The sequence below is a fragment of the Perognathus longimembris genome, chromosome 10, assembly GCF_023159225.1.
Source record: "Perognathus longimembris pacificus isolate PPM17 chromosome 10, ASM2315922v1, whole genome shotgun sequence".
NCBI classification, from domain to species: domain Eukaryota; kingdom Metazoa; phylum Chordata; class Mammalia; order Rodentia; family Heteromyidae; genus Perognathus; species Perognathus longimembris.
In genome coordinates, this window is record NC_063170.1 from 33,059,475 (window position 1) to 33,080,564 (window position 21,090).

Below are 21,090 nucleotides of genomic sequence, written 5' to 3' on the forward strand. Positions count from 1 at the left end.
TACTTCTTCCTATGTTCAATTTCTTCCAAAAGTTTAAAGGTCTTAGCACTGTCCACATGTGGCAGAAGCCAGTCACACTAGCCCAGATGAGCTGTCCAACACCCCAGGGCAGACCGTGAACATCCTCAGCCCCATCAAAACACTTCATGAAGCCAGGCAGCAGAAGCTCATGCCTGTAATCCTAGCTGCTTTGAAGCCTGAGCTTAGAGAATCATAGTTCAAATCCAGTCCAGTCAGAGAAGTCCACGAGACTTTTATCTCCAATTAACCAGCAAAATGCCAGACTGGAAATATGGCTTGAGTGACAGAACACCAACTATGTGTAAGCAAGCGGAGCAAGAGTTCTAGCCATAGTTCTGGCATGCTTGCTTGCACGTGCGTGCATGTGCGCGCGTGCACACACACACACACACACACGACACTCAATTTAATGAATTCATGTACTACAATACATGTTTCCTATATGTCATTCTCCTTTAAATAATCATTTGTGGAAAGCACCACCATTTCCATAGCAAGCATGAAGAAAACAAGCCCCCAAGATCACACAGTGACCATGTGGCAGAGCAGGGACTCTAGGGCCCCACTTTCCAGTCCTACACTGAAACCCCCAATGTCAGACAATAAGAGATACTTAATTATAGGACATGCACTGGAGAGCACCATGTAATATTAGCAATATACTTAGGCTGCCAAGAAACACTGGGGAAATGTTAAGTTCATAAAATGTTAATAAAACAAAGAATAAAAACTTCATGAAGGCACCTATGGGACACATATGAATATTCATGAAAAGGTTTAACAACACAAAAGTATACTTGAAAATTATGGCTGGGTGAGAAGGGAGGTCTGCTAACTATGGCTATTTGGTCTAGTGAAGTAAAAGGAGGCAACCAAAGCCTCTTGGGAGTGGTGTTTTCATGAACATTGGAAACCCTCACTTCTCCCAGATACCTCCTCCTCCCGTTCTTTCTTATTTGGAATTCTACTAAAATAATAGGAAGAAATAGCTTTGCTCCTCCTGACCTCATTCCTTTCCATTGGTCATTCCTTGACCTGTGTGAAGAATTCACCTATTTTAATCAGGAAGCAAGAACTGTCCTATAGTTTCCTCTTGCTACTGATACACAGGAACACATTACAATGTAAGATGACTTTCTAAAATACAATACATGGGGGAAAATAGTTCAAAGAATCTCCAAAGGTTAGGTAGTTTGAGGATTGGATTGAGATTCTAAGTATCATGAAATCCTCTTGCAAGGCCATTTGTGATTAGCATGACTAGAAAGCTGGATATCAGTTCTTCAAGGTCTGATACAAGCATACAATTTACATCTACCTGACTGCTAATCATTTCCCAAATCTCAATGCACAGCCCCAGAGTCCTGTGTTTGCTTTCTTCTTCTCTGAGAGTCACATGATCAGCTCCAGAGAAAAGACCACAGTAAGGTTTCAGACCTAGAAGTGTTCTGGGATCAGTGAAATACCACTGATGGGAGCGCCTCCTGATTAAAAGCTCATCTGTACCATTAAGTAGTTGTTGTTTTTTTGTAATCAATAAATTCCAGAGATATTCTTTGGGGAGGGAGGGAAAAAACCCAAACTCACTAGATCCCACCTTATTTTAATTGCCAGAATGAAGGCTGACATAAATAATGAACTTTTTATGACAAAGTTTCTGTAACTGCCTGGGATGATTGGCCACTTGAAAAAGGCCTTCAGATGTAAGCCTACACACATGGCCATTTGTCTATCCTATGTGCGGTATTCCTCAGTCCCTTTCACCAACAGCTTCACCACAAAGAAAGCCTTTCAGCAGAGCTTCCTTTTAAAAGCTAAATGAAGAAAGCCAGGTGGCGGCGGCTCATGCCTGTAATTGTAGCTACTCAGGAGTCTTAGATATAAGGATTGAATTTTGAATCCAGCTTGATCAGTCGGTGAGACTCTTGCTGGCCTTGAGCAAAAAGCTAAGGGACAGTATCCCCACAGGCTCTCAGTTCAAGCTCCAGTATTAAAAAGAACAACAAAAGCCAAACAGAAAAGGATCCAGGCTGGGAGACAGAGATAAATGCTAAATTCACCTCATGGAGTTGGTGTATTAAATGTTTATTGGTGTGTGTGTGTGTGTGTGTGTGTGTGTGTGTGTGTGTGTGTGTGTGTGTATGCTGGTACTAGGGCTTGAATTTGGGACTTGGACTCTATCCCTTACCTTCATCTACTCAAAGTTTACATCTGCCACTTGAGCCACAGCTCCACTTACAGCTTTCTGTGGACTAATTGGAGATAAGAATCTCTCTGACTGGGCTGGCTTCAAACTGAGATCCTTAGATTACAGGCATGAGTTATCAGTGCCCAGCTTGAGTTAGCCCAATCGTATCAGATTATGCAAAAGATGACCTTTTCCACTTCTGGACATCAGAAGAAAAAAAACCACAAAAGATAGTTCGCTGGACAAAGAGCTTTAAATGATTCATGTTCAAGCAAGCAGAATTACAGAAATTAGGAAAAGAGAAAATGACATGGCACTTCCCAATCATTGCAAATAAGAGCATGCTTAACTATCAAATGTCAGTGATGTTTTCTGCCAGAAAATAAGAGCTTTTGTTGCTATTGCAATGAGTTGGAGGGGACAGGAATCACAGCTAATATTCCCAGCCCCCTACATTTTTTAAAATTTATATAATTAAAAAAAAAACTATCTTTAGGGCTGGGAACATGATTTCGTGGTAGAGTGCTTACCTAGCATGCATGAAACCCTGAGGTTTGATTCCTTAGTATCACATAAATAGAAAAAGCTGGAAGTGGCACTATGGCTCAACTAGTAGCGTGCTAGCCTTGAGCAAAAGCAGTTGAGTTCAAGCCTCAGGACTGGCCAAAACCAAAACAAACAAAACATCAAAAAAGGGCTGGGAAAATGGCCTAGTGGCAAGCATGCTTGCCTCGCATACATGAAGCCCCGAGTTCAATTCCCCAGCACCACATATAAAGAAAATGGCCATAAGTGGCGCTGTGGCTCAAGTGGTAGAGTGCTAGCCTTGAGCAAAAAGAAGCCAGGGACGGTGCTCAAGCCCGGAGTCCAAGCCCCAGGACTGGCAAAAACCAAAAAATCCCCACAAACTATCTGTAAGTGGCTATACAAAGGTGCTTCAATTCAACCAGTCTGTTTATGAATACAATGCATCTCGATCAATGTTACTCCTTCCATCCTTCTCCCCTATCTCTCCCAACCCCACCCATGCCCTCAAAGTTACCTGTTCCACTTCCATAGGTGTACATTGAATATTATGACTGCATTCACCCACCTTTCCTCTCTCCATTCATCTGCCCCCCTCCCTTTGACCTTTCCCCTCCTGAGAACACATGTTTCAGCCTCCTGATATTCATGTAAGTTAGTTGTTCTAAGGAGTTATAGCCTTACAAGTCTCCCCTGTGTATGCCATACCTAAGTTGATATGTTTGTATATATATATATATATATATATATATATATATGCTTATGACCCTGTATATGTTTTCATACTTACCTATAGTGTAGACCTATTTTCTACATATGAGAGAAAACATGTACCCTTTGTCTCTTTGAGCCTGACTTACTTCACTTAACACAATTTTTTCCCATTTCCCTAGCTGCCAGTCTTGTTTGGCCACTTCCTGGGGGCAGCACTAAACTGTATAACTTTGTGTAACTTCCTTTAATCTCCATGACAACCATCCATCAGGAGCTCAGTTCCACTAATGACTCCCTTTCTAGATAAGGAAACTGAGGCTCAGACAGGCTCTGCCATTTCTGTGAGGTCACAATAGCAGGGCTATGATTCAGAACTAGATTTTCTTAAAAGTCCAACCTTTGTGAACCACTGATCCACAGATACATAATTACCAGGTTTCACAGACCGATACTATTTTTCAAGATTATGGATAATTACCTAGGTCAGAGATGATGGTCAAGTTGATTCCTGCTTCCTTGCCTTTCTTCATATAGAAAAATGAAAAGGAGATCCCACCACCCAGCCCACTGTAGTAAATGTGAATCTTTCCTGGAAAAGGAAGGAGAATATAAAAAATGTGAATTTTGTTTTATTTACTATCTATTAGAAGCCAATAAATGCCAGGATTGTTAGATAATCTGATGGGATTACTCACGGTTCAGTTTTTTTGTTTTTTGGGATTTTTTTTTTTTTAGTGCAAATAATCACCTTTGGAAAAGAATGAGGAAGCCTGTGAGGCAAAGGGCTCAGGGTCAGCTCCACATGGGGCTATTGTGTTTGAGATGAGGCCCATTAGCCATGGGCCACTGTACACCCAGCTTTCACCCCTGGCCCAGCCAAACACAGCAGCCATGCCATTTCACTCACTGGGACCCCCGTGTGTCATGTCATGTACTTCATAATAAAGTACTGGGTGCTGGGCTCATGCCTGCAATCCTAGCTACTTAGGAGGCTGAAATAGGACAACTGAGGTTCAAAGCAAGCCTGGGCAAATAAATCCATAAGACTTTTAACTCCAATTAACTAGCAAAGAGCCAGAAGTGCTGGTTTAGCTCAAGTGGTAGAATATCATTCTTGAGTGAAAACACTAAGTGGAAACATGAGGTTCTGGGTTCCAGCCCTAGTACTGTACCGATGCACACACACACACACACACACACACACACACACACACACACACACACACACAAGAGCACTCATTTTGGAACCTCATTCAATTTGAGACTTGGTTCTTTTCCCCAAATAGTCAGTGGTTGAGAAGCAACATGGAAAGAAGGCAGACTAGACTGCCCAGAACCATGGGGGGCGGGGGTGGGGGCAGGGAGGCAAAGGTCTTTTTCCTTCACTCTGCTTTCCCTCTTTCCTTCCTCCCTCCCTCCCCAGCCCCTCTCCCTTTTCTCTTTCTTCCTTATCTCTACCTCCTCCCCTTCCCCCCTCTCTCTTTCTCTCTCCAGTCCAGGACCTGATAACAAGCTAGCTTGGCAGGTGCTGTACCTCTAAGCTACACCCCCAGTCACAGCAGGTCCTTTACAGACTCACCAACACCTGGATCATTTCAACAATTCCTGGACCTTTAGCAACTGCTGTGTTTTTTTTTCCCTTGAGAGCAATATAAAGAATCATAGCAAAGTGAAATAATATAACAAACACCAAAGTAACAACATCCAGAATTTATGACTCAACATTTCATTAAATTTGCTTCCAATGCTATTATTTTTTTTACCAGATAAGATAAATACATCATAACCAATATAGTTAGTATCTCCTTTGCACATCCCACAGGTACTACTACAATCCCCTACCACAATTAGGTATAGGTCCTACCTACAAACATTTGTATTGAGAATTCAGAATAACATTAAGTCATGATCTTAACCATTTTAAAGCATGTAATTCAGGGATGATTAGTGTATTTCCACTGTTGTACAATGATCACACTGAATTCTAGAACATTCTACCATTCCTCCCCCAAAACACATATGGGAGGGGTTTCATAACTCCTGTCTTTCCCCCTTCCCAGTCCTTAACAACAACTGTCTGTGGATGTGCCTAGGCTGGACATTGCATGATAATGGAGTCATACAACACGTGGCCTTTTGTAGCTCATGTCTTTTGCTTTTTCTATTTCTCCCCTTTTATTCTTGCCATTCTAGTGGATATGAAGTGCTATTTCCTGATTCTTTTGATTTATGTTTACAGTTGATAATGAACTGCTTTTCAGGTTTTTATTGGGCATTTATTTGCAAATCTTCTTTGGTGATCATTACCTTTTACGACTATATTGACTTCAAGCTTCTCCAGAGAATATACTGTTAATATTTTTAGTATAAATCTTTGCTATTTAGCATTTTTTAATGTGCATGTGTACCAGTCCCGGGGCTGAATGCAGGGCCTGGGCACTGTTCCTTACCTTCTGTGCTCAAGGCTAGTGCTCTACCACTTTGAGCCACAGCACCATTTCTGGCTTTTTGGTAGTTAAATGGAGATAAGAGTCTCACAGACTTCCCTGCCCTGGCTGGCTTTGAACTAGGATCCTCAGCTGTCAGCCTCCTGAGCAGGTAGGATTACAGGCACGAGCCAGTGGTGCCCAGCTCATTTAGCATTTTTTAAGCTCTGTGTTATTTAACATGTATCTAGTCCAAAGCATAACTGCATCTAGCTTTCCTTATATAATTATTTGTTATCTTCTTTTGGATATTTACATCTATTCATTGTCTTTATTGTTACAAAATTGGTAGAAATTCTATGTGCACACCTCCCTTGTACTCCTGAGATGGATTCTCTAATGTTCAAATGTGTGTGTATGTTGGGAGAGTTATCCACATTAACAATTTTACCAGATGTGCTGTGTTTTTTAAAAAACATGTGTTTGGGAAATGTAAGCTTAGATCTCACTTTAGGAGCTCCCTTAGCCCCAGAGTATATTGAACCCTTATATTCACCAAGCCATGTAACTGCTCAACTTTGCAATATTCTTTTTCATTTCAATACTGGGGAATAGAACGCAGGCCTTTGCCTATGAAAGGCAAGTGCTCTACAATGATGCTTGGCAAGTACTCTACCACTGAGCCATGTTTCCAGCCCTTCATTATTCTCCAGTGCCACTGCAGAGCAGTGGTGGGAAACAATGGTGCACATGTGGCAGAACAGTGATGCCCAGACGGTGGCCCAAGAACCAGAGCACAAATGTCATGTTTGAACTCATGAGACTGTCATATCTAAACTCATGAGAAGGACAATTCTCAGGCTAATCCCACACCAGAATCATAAATACCCAAGTCCTCCAAGTGATGCTGACAGTGTTTACGGGGTGGGCAGTATTGTGTCAAAATTTTCCCTTCTTTTGGGGGGAGGAAGGACTGGTACTGGCACTAGAATTCAGGATCTGGGTGTTGTCCTTTAGCTCTTTTGCTCAAGGCTGGTGCTCTACTCCTTGAGCCACAGCTTCACTTTTGGCTTTTTTGGGGTGGTTAGTTAGAAAAAGAATCTCATGGACTTTCTTGACTTGAGTGGATTTGAATAGTGATCCTCAGGTGTCTGGATCCTGAGGAGCTAGGCTTACAGGCACTATCACAGGCACCTGGCAGAACTTCCCTTCTTGATAAGCTAGAGGCAGAGGGAGAGGTCCAATCACCTAAATGCAATACTGAAGTACTGGGCCATGGAGAAAGACTGTTTTCATATCCACAGCCCTCAGGCCATGGGGAGAGCAGGGTGAGGTGACCAGATGAGCCTTTTATACTGAGGTGAGGGTAGACAGGGTACAGTTTCAGATCCTGTAGAGTGGCAGTTCTGGGAACTCAGCAAATTTCTATCTCTCCCCAGCCTCCCCTTGGGCTTGAGAGGTATAAAAGAGACATCAATAGCCACCTGTCATTTGAGTCCATTTGTCTGAAAATTCTTGCTAGATAAATGCAGAGATAGAAAGTAGGTTAGCAGTTGCTAGGATGGGGAGAAGGGCAGATGCAACAAGTGTTTAATGAGTATGAGAGTTCACTGAGGGTGACAGAGATGATTTTTTGATAGTCCCACAACCAGACTACTGAACAATACAAATATATGAATGCCACAGAATTGTACACTTTAAAATGGTCTTAACTGACCATGAAAAGATAGATGGTTACATGGGAAATACTTCAAAGGACACAGAGTACTAGGCAGTAATCATTCAATTGAGTTCTGAGGATTGCTGTTTGAAGCTGGCTCAAGCAGGAAAGTCCATGAGACTCTTCTAATTAACCACCCAAAATAGCCAGAAGTGGAACTGCGGCTCAACTGGGAATAGCTTTGAGCAAAAAAGCTCAAAAACAGCTCCTAGGTCATGAATTCGAAGCCTATGACCAACACGTGCACGCGTGCACACACACACATACACACATACACACATACAGCACATGCATACACACATTGATATTTATAGGAGGAAAACTGAAAATGATGTATTTTTCCAACAATAGTATACTATTTTAATAAGGTTATGTCCCAGTTGAACAATCTGATACTACATAGATATTAAGAAATTTTAAGTTGGGATTAGAAGTATGGCTCAGTTGGTAGAGCACCAGCCAATGAGCAAAGCATTAGATTCCAGGCTTGAGTCCTGGTCTTGCAACAATATCAACAAAAAAGAATTTTAGTCACCAGGTCCTGGTGGCTCATCTCTGTAATCCCAGCTACACAAGAGGCTGAGATCTGAGGATGGTGGTCAGAGGCCAGCATGTGTGCTATTAAGTAACATAAGCAAGTCAGAAAACAGAATCTGTGCTTCCTGTCATCTGATTCATGTGTTCATAGTTACACACTTAGCAGTTACATACTTTAGAGACCAAAATAAAAGAGTAGCTCTTTCAGTAGTAAAATTATGCTTTCTTTGTTCTGTTGGTAACACTGGGGATTGAACTCAGAGCCTCATACTTGCTAGGGAGGTACTTGACCACCTGCAAAATCTATGTAATGGTGGGTATGGTGGCTCCTAATTCTAATCTTGCTACACAAAAGGTAAAGATCAGAAGGACTGCAATTTGAGACTGCCCAGGGGGAAAAGTTTGTAAGACCCCATCTCAACAGAAGAAAGCCAGTGCATGGCAGCTATGGCAGAAACATTAAATAAGACTATCCCAGTAGCTTGGGGATAAAGATGGACCACATCTCAAAACACAACAAAACAAACCACAGAGGAAAAAAGGGCTAAAGACTTGGCTCTAACAGTAAATTAACTATCTAGCAAGTACAAAGCCCTGAGTTCAAATCCTAGTACTGCAAAATAAAACAAAATCACTTCAGAGAAAGATTTTCAGTTGTTGAGTTAATCTCCTTCTATTTCCAAAAATCTAAGCCACGTGAAAGGACCATATTGTTCCCTTGAAAGAAGACTTACTTAGCTTTAGCAGAAAGATTTGAAGTCATGGCTCTATCCCTCCGTCCCTCCCTTCCTCCCTTCCTCTTTCCTTTTCATTTCTCTCTTCTTGAGATTCTGCTGCTTCAGTCTCTGGAATGCTGGAATTGCAGATATGTGCCATCACATCTGGCTTCGGACCTTTTTATACAATATAGAAAATGACCTAGAAGGAAACACACAACTCTGGGGCTAAGTCACTCATAGTTCGCACCAACCTCTAATGAGAAAGAATAGAAAAACAGAATCATGTAATTCTACACAGGCTTCATGTGGAAAAAAGTTTTTTTTCAGAGATCAAGAAATTAATATTAAGGCCTGGTTTGTGTTGGGATCTCAGCTGACACGGCTGATGCGGTTCGAGTGACTGGCCGGGGCGCTGCTGCCACCTCCACCTCCACCACCACCGGAGGATTGCGGCCTACATCTCGGTAAGACCATGAATTGTGATGTTTCTTTACTGAAGCATTCATGAATGAAGTGAGAGAATGTCATATAAAAATAAATGATTTCAAATTATGTCTATTAATTTCACTTTAGATATATATATTTACCTCCTTAGTAATGCAAGAAGTCTTTGGGGCAAGCAGAGAAGCCAGCGACTGCAATTTGTTTGCACACCTAATCATTACCACAGGATAAGCCATATCAACCTACAAAGAAGTTTTCATATAAGCAAAGTAAGATGTAAATGGACAAGAGATGAAGCCTTTTTTTGTGATAAGCACTGGTACTTTCCAAGCAACCATGCTTTACGAATTGGATTTTTGAAACTTAGCACTTCTGCTCCCAAAGGACTTACAAAAGTGAACATTCGTATGTTCAGTATTAAAAGCACTTTGAACTCTGTATCAAAGGCTGTTTTTGGCTATCAAAATGAAATGATTTCACGCTTAGCTCAATTTAAACCAAATTCTCGAATATTAAGAAAAGTATCAGATAGTGGCTGGTTCAAACAGAAAAACGTTAAGTTATTAAATCTCTGAAAAAATACAGTGACAAATAATCAGAAAAGAGTCCTGCAGAAGAGAAAAGCCACACTATAGATAAAGATGAAGACATAGGGAAACAGAGACTTTATCATTACACAAGTAGTATAACCACAAAAGTTGGAGAGTCATTTGTCTTTTTATCAAGTCACATTAACTCCTACTTCAATCGTGAAGGGAAGATGTCTCAAATAAAGGAAAGGAAACATGTCCAGGACCAACCAGAGGTTGGCAAGGTTGAAGAAGTGAAGTCTAGTTCTTTAGATCCTGGAGTTGCTACACCTACTACAGATAAGGCAGGCTCACAGTCTTCCATAGACACGGCAGAGAAGCCTGCAAGTCCAACTGGGGTGTCTGAACTCCTTCCAGTTTCTACTAAACAAAGTATTGCTAACTTTCTTTCTCGTCCCACTGAAGGTGTACAAGCTTTAGTAGGTGGCTATATTGGTGGACTTGTCCCCAAGTTAAAGTATGATTCAACGAGTCAATCAGAGGAACAGGAAGAGTCTACTAAGACAGAGCAAGCAATCAGCAAAGACAAAACTACAGGGGATAAAAAGCATTTATCTCTTCAGCGAGAAAAGATTATTCCAAGAGTGAGTATTGATAATAGAACTCGGGCCTTAGTTCAGGCTTTAAGAAGAACAATAGACCCAAAGCTCTGCATTACTAGAGTTGAAGAATTGACTTTTCATCTGCTAGAATTTCCTGAAGGAAAAGGGGTAGCCATCAAGGAAAGAATCATTCCATATTTATTACGACTGAGACAAATTAAAGATGAAACTCTTCAGGCTGCAGTTAGAGAAACTTTGGCCTTAATTGGTTAGGGGGATCCAGTGAAAGGGAGAGGAATCCGAATTCTTACAATTGATGGTGGAGGAACAAGGGGTGTAGTTGCTCTTCAGACACTTCGGAAATTAGTTGAGCTTACTCAGAAGCCAATTCATCAGCTCTTTGATTACATTTGTGGTGTAAGCACAGGTGCCATTTTGGCTTTTATGCTGGGATTGTTTCATATGCCTTTGGATGAATGTGAGGAACTTTATCGAAAATTAGGATCAGACATATTTTCCCAAAATGTGATTCTTGGAACAGTCAAAATGAGTTGGAGCCATGCATTTTATTACAGTCAGATGTGGGAAAAGATTCTTAAGGATAGAATGGGATCTGCACTGATGATTGAAACAGCAAGAAATCCTATGTGCACTAAGGTAGCTGCTGTAAGTACCATAGTAAACAGAGGGATAGCACCAAAAGCTTTTGTGTTTAGAAACTATGGTCATTTTCCTGGAATCAACTCTCATTATTTGGGAGGCTGTCAATATAAAATGTGGCAAGCAGTTAGAGCCTCATCTGCTGCTCCCGGCTACTTCCCAGAATATGTATTGGGAAACGATCTTAATCAAGATGGAGGCTTGCTTCTGAATAACCCATCAGCGTTGGCAATGCACGAGTGTAAATGTCTTTGGCCAGATGTCCCATTAGAGTGCATAGTGTCCTTGGGCACTGGGCGTTATGAGAGTGATGTGAGAAACACAGCAACATATACAAGCTTGAAAACCAAACCTTCTAATGTTATCAACAGTGCTACAGATACAGAAGAAGTCCATGTAATGCTTGATGGTCTGTTACCTCCTGACATATTTTAGATTCAATCCTGTCATGTGTGAAAATATACCTCTAGATGAAAGTCGAAATGAAAAGCTGGATCAGCTGCAGTCAGAAGGGTTGAAGTATATAGAATGGAATGAACAAAAGATGAAGAAACTTGCAAAAATACTAAGTCAAGAAAAAACAACTGTGCAGAAAATTAATGATTGGATAAAGTTAAAAACTGACATGTATGAAGGCCTTCCATTCTTCTCAAAGTTGTGATGAGTGTATGCAAATAAGGGCCTGACCAGATCCACCAAAGGAATTGGGGGATTCAGCCTAAACTAACTTGGAAATACTTTTTAATCCTGCAGAATCCTAAGGCAGACAGCTTACACAGCACAGAGGATATACTTGCTTACAAAATTCATGTGGGAATTAGTTTTTAAGATGTTAATAGTTAACTAAGCTTTATGAATTTTATTGTGGTAATTGGTTTTAGTAGATACTGGTGTAAAATTGTTTAATGTTTGAAAATGTATTAAAATATGTGCCAAACCAGAAACTGAAAATTATACTCTGTATTTTTGCTTTAGTCATTGTAATCATGTTGAACTTACATGATCATTGACTTTATCCTATGTGGAAATTTCTCCAGCTAGTTTGTTTTTACATTTACCAGTGTTTTTGCTGATACATTCTATAATCCAGTACCTTTATTGTAATCTAAATTGATGCATAAAATGGAATTCTCTATTAAAATACTTTTACATTTAAAGTATGAAAGAACAAGATTCAGTTTTCTATTAAAAATTTACTTATTTCAACATTGGTTAAAAAAGATAGATGAATTTCCATTGTAACACCCTTTTTCTCTGAAATGTACTGATGTGTGTTAGCTTTTCTACATCTATCTTATCACTCACTGTTACAAAATTAATCTGAGAAAATATTCCTGTCATTAACATAAATAAACTGTTGAAATAAAAAAAAATATTAAGGCCTAGCAAGGCAGCACATGCTAATAATACCAGCACTGGTGAGGCAGAGGTAGAAGGATTGTAAATGTGAGGCCTGTCTGGGCTACATAGCAAGACCCTGTCTTGAAAACAAACAAACAACCCTAACTGACTTCATTCTTTATTTTCTGTTTCCCAAAAGGGAAAAAATAATGACTAAGTTGTTTTTGTTTATTTTTCAGTCATGGGGGTTATACTCAGGACCTGGGCACTGCCCCTAAGCTCTTTGTACTCAGGACTAATGCTCTACCACTTTGAGCCACAGCATCATTTCTAGTTTTCTGGGGGTTAATTGTGGAGATAAGAGTTTCACACAATTTCTTGCCTGGGCTGGCCTTGAACCATGATCCTCAGATTTCAGCCTCCTGAGTAGCTAGAAGTACAGGCATGAGCCACTGCCACACAGCCTGAGTTTTTGTTTCTTCAATTGTCCAAAAAGGAGAAAAAAATGACCTAAGTATTTTGACTCCCCCTAGTTTTCCAAAAGAGTGGAAAACTCCACATCTCTTAGAGAAATGGTTGGTGTTCAATATAAGCATTTCTGCAGCTTCCTAACAATTCTGCAGGAAAAGGCACTTAGTCTACCTCAGATTAATGGAAACCGCCTTCTTACTCAGGCTTCTCCTATTCTCTGAGCTTCAGAGGCAAGCATGAGGCTACTTGAGCAATTTTAGAACTGGCAGGTTGTATGTTTTTCACCATCAGTGATTTTTTTAATGCAATGAAAGGGAGGGAGTGTGATTAGTGTTGGGGATTTAGTTTGGCCTTAAGGAGGGAGGGGCGACAGAGCTCCCAAGATGCTGCCCTTTGGGCTGGGGATATAGCCTGGTGGCAAGAGTGCCTGCCTCAGATACACGAGGCCCTAGGTTCGATTCCCCAGCACCACATATACAGAAAACGGCCAGAAGCGGCGCTGTGGCTCAAGTGGCAGAGTGCTAGCCTTGAGCGGGAAGAAGCCAGGGACAAGGCTCAGGCCCTGAGTCCAAGGCCCAGGACTGGCCAAAAAAAAAAAAAAAGAATTTCACCAAGATGCTGCCCTTCCCCCAGCCCTGGAGCAGTGTGGGAGGGAACCCCTCCCACCTTCCGGCCTCAACCGGAAGAGAAGCAAGCAGTCCCTGCCTCTCTCGGTTTGGCCATGTGTCTAATGACGGAGGCCTGGCCCTTGGGGGATTGTGGTCCCTGCCCACAGAGGACGTTTCATGACATCACCTGATGGGCAGCCCAGTTCAGCCAATTAGCTAGTCACCCCAAGTCCCTCCCCTTCTGCCTTTGTCACCGTAATAAATTCTTCTGCCCGCTCCCTGGGCAGGTGAGACCAGTTCAAACCTCAGACTGTCTCCCAAGAGCCTTCCTTTCTGCACCGACCTCTGACACGTGAGAGGGGTGGTGGGGGGGAGGTTTTCGGTAACTCTCTTCTCGGCTAAACGCTATCCACAAGAGCACGCTTTGCCTTCTGCGGGCGGGAGACAAAGCCGAGTACTCTTTCATAGTTTGGGATTCGGGCATTTCCCCTGGGAGATAGGGGGAAATGGGGTCCCAGAGACCCCAACAATTAGTGTGGGTCTTTTTAGGATACCTGCATATTTTCGTCCTGCACAAACATGTCCTACTAACTTTGATCTATTATTTTTTGTGGGGAAAATGGAAACTACTTAGGGAATTATTTTTTAAATAAATAGTTCCAAAATATAAATCCCATCCTAGGATTACTCTAAGTATTCATTCATTCAGCAGTTTACTTATTCCACAGTTTATTTCCTCACTCACATAGATCAGACATAGTCTATGTGTCTGCGGATGCCAAAGTGATCTCAACGCAAACCAGTTCTCAAAGATCTTAAAAAGCAACCAGATATAATCAGTACAAAGAGACACTGTATAAGGTCAATGATGATGTGAAGGAATTTGTCTGCATTATGGCCCTGACTTCACTCTCTCCCAGAAGCCTATTCTCCAAGCGCACCCATCAATTCATGCTTTCAAAGATACAGAACTCACAGAAAGCATACCTTATACTAGATAAACAAATGCTTTCCTAAGAGAACTGAAGAGTCAGGATCCAAAGCAGAAATTAAGTTACTTATCTTCAGCTTTAGGAAAGACTAGTGACTCCTATACTTTAGGGAAGAGTTTAAATAAAACACTTCTTTTCCAATGTGGGGATTAAAGCCAGGACTTGTAGAATGCTGAATGAAAACTAGAAAGAAATTATTTGTGGGGCTGGGGATATGGCCTAGTGGCAAGAGCACTTGCCTCGTATACTTGAAGCCCTGGGTTCAATTCCCCAGCGCCACATATACAGAAAATGGCCAGAAGTGGCACTGTGACTCAAGTGGCAGAGTGCTAGCCTTGAGCAAAAAGAAGCCAGGGACAGTGCTCAGGCCCTGAGTCCAAGGCCCAGGACTGGCAAAAAAAAAAAAAAGAAATTATTTGTGTACTTGTACAAGGGGTTTCAATTCAACACATTAGTTTATGAGTATAAATGCATCTTGATCAATATCACCCCAAAGAAGACTATGTATTTGTAAGGAAGGAGATGCTGCCAGCAGGTGGCTCACACCTGTGATCCTACCTACTCAGGAGGCTGAGATCTGAGGATCTCAATTCAAAGCCAGCCTGGGGAGCAAAATACATTAGACTCTTATTTTCACTTAACCACCATAAGAGCCAGCAGAGGCTGGATGCCGGTGTCTCACATCTATAATCCTAGATACTCATGAGGCTAAGATTTGAGGATTTTAGTGCAAAGCCAGCCTGGGTAGTATCTTATGATCAATTCAGCACCAAAAAACTAAAAGTAGAGTTGTGGCTCAAGTGGTAGAGTGGAAGCCTTTGGTACAAAAGCTCAGGGACAGCATCCAGACCCTGAGTTCAAGCCTGAAGACCGGCATGCACGCATGCACCTACACAAGCACACACAAACACAGACAGACACACACACACGCACACACGCACACACACACACACACAAACACACCAGAAGAAGAGCTGTAGGTCAACTGGTAGAGTGCCAACTTTGAGAGAAGAAAGCCATGTGAGAGCACGAGGCCCTGAGTTCAAGTCTAGTATTGGCACAAAACAAGCAAACAAAGGAAGGAGTAGGAGCAAGCAACAAATCCCAGACATTTCCCCCACTCTGCTACCATACTCAGGAAATCACACCACCACCCAAGTCTTGCAGGACGAATCCCTTGCCTGGTCCTCCTGCAGCCATACTGCAGTCTCTCAGCTGATCTGACTTGTCAGTGGAACTCATTTTCTATCTTTGATTTACTAGAAGTTTGTCCAGACAGTTCATCTAGCAGAACAGGAGGATAAAAGATACCATAAGTAACATAAGGACCCAGAAAGGATGACTATCATGGAATTGATCAGCTATTTTGTGAAGCTGCTGGCAGCTGGAGGGAGGGAATGCAGTGTTGGCTGAGCCTGTGGAGGCCTGCCCCTTTGCAAATGCTGTCCTCAAGGCCATCGCCTCCAGTGATGAGGCCAAGACAAACTGCAGCACGTCACTGGAAAGTTTAGCTCTGGTTGCTTGAGTCCACCCCAGCTGCTATAGTGTGCACACAGCCACGTGAACAACTCCGTTCTACAACTTCAACAGGATTGTTAAGTGTGTCTTCTGGTAGCCAGAAAAGTAATTCCTTCCTTCCTTCCTTCCTTTCCTCCTTCCCTCCCTCCCTCCCTCCCTCTCTGGCTCCTTTCCTTTCCTTCTTTCTCCTTCCCTCCCTGCCTCCCTCCTTCCTTCTCAGCTTTTTTGCTCAGGGCTGGAACCCTACCACTTGAGCCATAGCTCTACTTCTAGCTTTTGATGGTTAACTGGAGAATAAAGTCTCACAGACTTTACTGCCTGGGCTGGCTTCAAACTACTGTAGCTAAGATTACAGGCCTAGCACTCAGCTCAGAGAAGCCATTTCTAACATGCAACTAAATGTTGGAATGGCCAGGACCTCCAAGTCCCCCCCACCCCCCATATTGAGAGTTGAACTCTGGGCCTTGTACTTGCTAGGCAAGAACTCTACTGCATGAGCCATGTCTCTAGCCCTTCCCGTTTTAGATTACTTCTCAAGTGTTTTCTGACTCTGTCTCTCAAGTAGCTAGGACTACAAGCAGGCAACACCATGCTCAGTCCCAAAGTGCATTTCTTTTATGAGTAGTACTAAGGTTTGGACTCAGAGGCTCATATTTTTAAAGCAGGCACTCAACCACTTGAGCCATACAATTTAGGATATTGAAGTGAACATTTCAAAGTCAATTAATTCCACTCCTGGGAATACAGCTCTAAATATGTACAAAAGTATACCAATAAAACCACCACAGGAAATGTTTTAATTAAAAAAGATAGAATTAAGCTGGTAGCTGGTGGCTCATACTTTTAATCCTAGCTACTCAGGAGGCTGAGAGCTGAGTTCAGATCTTGTGGTCCAACTCCAACTGATCAGCAAAAAAAGAAAAGCTGGAAGTAGAGGTGTGGCTCAAGTGGTAGAACCCCAGCCTTAAGAGAAAAAGTTAAAGGATAGCATCCAGTTCCTAAGTTCAAGCCCTAGTACCAGCACACAAAAGCACACATACACACACATAAAAGTACTTTAAGTAATATACTTTATTCATTTAATACAACTGAGCTGCAATATTATGTACCCTTTAAAATATGCTGCAGAAAAAAATCTCTATTTCCCAACTTTTCCATAGTATATCAATATTTTTGTAAAAAGCTGCAAAAAAAAACCCAAAACACCCCACTGGAGGGTAAGGTAAAATGTTATATAGATCAATATTTACAGAGTTAAATAACAACTGAAAAAATCTAATACTACAGTGTTTGGTGGGTACAAATATATATAAGATAAATTCACTCCCATATTTTCAGATATTAAAATATAGAGTCTTTTTCACTGGCAAAATGATAAATAAGATCCTCAGATCTTAGTCTCCTGAGTAGTTAGGATTACAGGCATGAGCCACCTGTGCCCTGCTCTAATGAGGTCTTTGTTTTTTTGCTATTTCACTACCAAACATTGTGTTTCTTTGACAGCTATATAGAATCCATCCACTGTTATAAAATCTCATGTGATCAATAATGAATATTTGTTACATTTTAGTGATACCACTATTTGCTTTGGAAATTTTCTCTTAGTGCTTATGACTAGCCCTGAATCTTTTTTTTTTTTTGGCCAGTCCTGGGCCTTGGACTCAGGGCCTGAGCACTGTCCCTGGCTTCTTCCCACTCAAGGCTAGCACTTTGCCACTTGAGCCACAGCGCCGCTTCTGGCCGTTTTCTGTATATGTGGTGCTGGGGAATCGAACCTAGGGCCTCGTGTATCCGAGGCAGGCACTCTTGCCACTAGGCTATATCCCCAGCCCTAGCCCTGAATCTTGAAAGGATGCTTACCATTTCTCTTTCTGAAGTGACACATTTTCCTTACTCTCCGGGGAAACTTTTTTTGTAAGGCTTTGACACAGCTGTTCCTTTAAAGAGATACTATGATTGTACTGGAATCTTTCCATGATTAGCATGCTTGAGATAAAATCTGGTTTAAACCATTGACTCGGCTCTGATTAGTTCATCCTATTCTGTATTTTGTAGTTAACTATTCTTAAATGAAATTTACAAGTACTGTAACCAGTGGGCTGGGAATATGGCTTAGCAGTAGAATGCTTGCCTTGCATGCATGAAGCCCTGGGTTTGATTCCTCAGTACCACATAAACAGAAAAAGCCAGAAGTGGCTCTGTGGCTCAAGTGGTGGAGTGCTAGCCTTGAGCAAAAAGAAACCAGTGACAGTGCTCAGGCCCTGAGTCCAAGCCCCAGGACTGGCAAAAAACAAAACAAATACTGTAACCAGGTTGGGTCTAGCTCATTGTGGAGTATATGCTTATAAGACCCTAATCCCCAGCACTGTAACCAACCAACCAAATGAACTGAACAAACAAAAAGATATAATAGAAGTAATAATAATAATGATTAATAAAGTAATAAAAAAAAAGGCTCTGGGGAAAGTTCTGGTGCTCACACCTATAATCCTTGCTGAGGACAGAGGTTCAAAACTACCCTAACCAAAAAAGTCTATAAGACTCTTATCTCTAATTAGCCAAAAGTGGTGGTATGGCTCAAGTGGTAGAATACCAGGCTTGAGGGTAGGGACACCAAAGGAGAGCTCAAGTACCAGCATGTTTATGTGTTTGTGTGTGTGTGTGTGTGTGTGTGTGTGTGTGTGTGTGTGTGAAGAAAGGTTCTAAGACCAGCAAATTGATGTAAGTTCATGGACTTTATCAAGAGCCATCTTTCTTCCTGGAATTCCACAAAGCCCAGTCTATAGTTACAACAGCTCAACAGCCTTGTGCACTGGAACCACATCGAATACAATAATGAAGGAAATCACACTGCTGCTAGTGGCTTAGACTTGAGACAGGAGTTAGAAAACTACCATGAGCTGACCTCACAACCAAAAGGCACAGATTCCTGGGGCCAGGCCTGGCGAGTGTGACTCAGGGGCTACAGTCCTGCTTATCAAACTTCTGAAATAGCAAATCCACACAATAGAGCAAAACATACTGGCTGATGGTCATGACCATGCCAAAAGGCAAAAGGATCACTTGTATAACCTGTGTCAAAGGCAAGAAGGCAAAATGCCTTTTTATATATAACTAGATACTTTTGTGCATCTGCATGGATATATTTTTGAAGCAAGATTTCATATATGTTTATGTGTCCTTATATAATATAGACATGGCATTTGGTTGCTAAAAAATTTTTTAAAGAAGATTATGAGGTTCAGCCTTAACAGTTTGTTGTTTCCTTAGTGGAAAGATATTAAAGTCATTTTCTCCCTTGCCCCCCCACCCCCCGCCTCTTTTTCCTGTGCCAGTATTAAATCCTTGCATTCTCCCTTGGCTTTTTCCCTCAAAGCTGGTGCTCTCCCCACTTGAGCCACAGCTCCACCTCTGCTTTCTTGCTGACTAATTGGAGATAAGAATCTCACAGACTTTCCCCACCCGGGCTGGCTTCAAACTGTGATCTTCAAATCTCAGCTTTGTGAGTAGCTAGGATTACAAGTGCCCAACTCATTGTCTTGTGTTTTTTTTTGTTTTGTCTTGCCAACTATACTGTGGTAACATAAGGGGAAGCTGGGTGAATGATAAATAGGAATTTTCTATCTCTGCTACTTTTCTGCATATCTAAAACTGTTCCAGGTGAAAGCCTAGCCAAAATATGAAACAATGACAAATAGGGTCCTGGTTGTTTGGCTCTTAGACTCTACACCCTCTCCCCAAACCTTCAAGGGTGTGGTGTGCTGGCTGACTGGGTATGCTTGCAACTCACCATTGCAACAAGCCTGTGGCCCTAGGAATGTCCCTCCCCGTGTTTGTAACTTAGCAGCTCCTAGTAGACAAGTGAGCCTGGTCCCTGTTTGCAAAATCTGGGACAGTTATAGGAACCCTACACCTCATGGGATCTCCAGGCTCTCACACCCGGAAACATTTCATCTGACAGGAAGCCTGTGGGATGACTTCAACCACCAGATCCCAGCATTAGGTCATCTTGACTATGTGTCAGCCTCTGCATCTTCCTTCAGGTTGCTAACAGGAAATGGTGGATGAGACAGTTCCAGCAGCCCACCCTATTCTTGGGTGAGTATTTTTAGTACTCAGAAGCAAAGAGATTGCTTTTTCCACTCTTTCTTTTCTTTATTTTTTATAAGCACAAATGTATTGTTAGATTTAATATACATTATTAAGTTGCAACAATGTCTTTAAACTTTTTTGTGTGTGCTGGTTCAAACTGAGCTTGAACTCATGTCCTCTTGCTTTTGATTGGCTTTTTCACTCAAGATTAATGCTCTAGCACTTGTCACACCTCCACTTCTTTTCTTTACTTATATGTTCTTCATTTATGGATTTATTTTTTTGTGTGCTGTTACTGGGGCTTGACTCAAGGCCTGAGCACTGTCCTTTTGCTTTTCCAATCAAGCTAGATACTACTCTATCACTGGAGCCACGACTCCACTCCTGGCTTTTTGGTAGTTAATTGGAGATAAGGGTCTCCCAAACTTTCCTGCCCTGGCTGGCTAGGAACTGTGCAGCCCCCTGAATGGCTAAGATTAAATATGTGAGCCCCAGTGCCCAACCCTTTTCTTTAATTTTAAATGCTGAGGATTAAACTGAAGGCCTCACATGTGCTAGGTAAATACTGTATCACTGAGTAGCATTCTCAGTCTCTTTTGGTGTATGTTCTGGGCTGGGATCTTGATATATTGGCCAAGCTGTTCCTGAATTCCGGGACTCAAGGAAATGTCCCCAATCAGACCCAAGTAGCTAGGATTACAGGTGTGCAGCACAGCAAAGAGATTACATTTAAAAACCACCTCAAGCTGAGTGCCGGTGGCTCACAGCTGTAATCCTAGCTACTCAGGTGGCTGAGGTCTGATGACACAAGTTCAAAGCCAGCCTAGGAAAGAAAAGCCATGACTCTCATCTCCAATTACCCACTCAAAAGCTGGAAGTGGAGCTGTGGCTCTAGTGGTAAATCACTAGCCTTGAGCAAAAGAAGAAAAAAAAAAAGGGCTTAAAGTTAATGCTCAGGCACTTAGTTCAAGCCCCAGGACCA

General features: G+C 41.9%; 1 protein-coding gene and 1 pseudogene across 7 annotated transcripts in view; one reads left to right on the forward strand and one right to left on the reverse strand.

Moving 5' to 3' along the window:
* The window catches only part of Arhgef3 (Rho guanine nucleotide exchange factor 3), a 326,782-nt gene that overhangs the window by 92,279 nt on the left and 213,413 nt on the right, over positions 1-21,090 (reverse strand). The gene's annotated exons all lie outside the window — the stretch shown is intronic.
* On the forward strand, positions 9,290-11,985 carry LOC125358559 (annotated as a pseudogene).